The 313-nt window shown below is 45.7% G+C and overlaps 1 protein-coding gene across 1 annotated transcript in view; it reads left to right on the top strand.

Annotated features, from left to right (window-relative positions):
- LOC107587095 (protein FAM193B-like) overlaps positions 1-313 on the top strand; it is a 16,125-nt gene that overhangs the window by 6,616 nt on the left and 9,196 nt on the right. The window lies entirely within an intron of this gene.

Genomic DNA, 313 nt, shown 5'->3' with positions numbered 1-313 from the left:
ACACTGAAGCTCGCAGGCGGCTATGGTAAGGGGCATGACATTTCCTGACCAGGCGCCGAGTGCTGCCAATCACAACACACACTGGCCCAGCCAACCAATCACAACACACACTGGCCCAGCTAACCAATCACAGCACATTTCGTATTTCAGAAGGCAGGCCTTCATTTGATACAGGAACTATTCGAGCTGTTCATGCCAGACTGGGGAGAGAGGTGTTGTAATAATGTAAAATATTTGAAAAATAATGTGTTTTTCGAACAAACTAGTATGAGAGCCTGTTCTAGTACACCCCCAAAACAAAATCAAGACTTTG

This window comes from Sinocyclocheilus grahami, unplaced genomic scaffold (genome assembly GCF_001515645.1).
Source record: "Sinocyclocheilus grahami isolate Dianchi unplaced genomic scaffold, SAMN03320097.WGS_v1.1 scaffold89.1, whole genome shotgun sequence".
NCBI classification, from domain to species: domain Eukaryota; kingdom Metazoa; phylum Chordata; class Actinopteri; order Cypriniformes; family Cyprinidae; genus Sinocyclocheilus; species Sinocyclocheilus grahami.
Note: the sequence above shows the minus strand (reverse complement) of the source record. Positions and strands in the feature narration are given on the sequence as shown.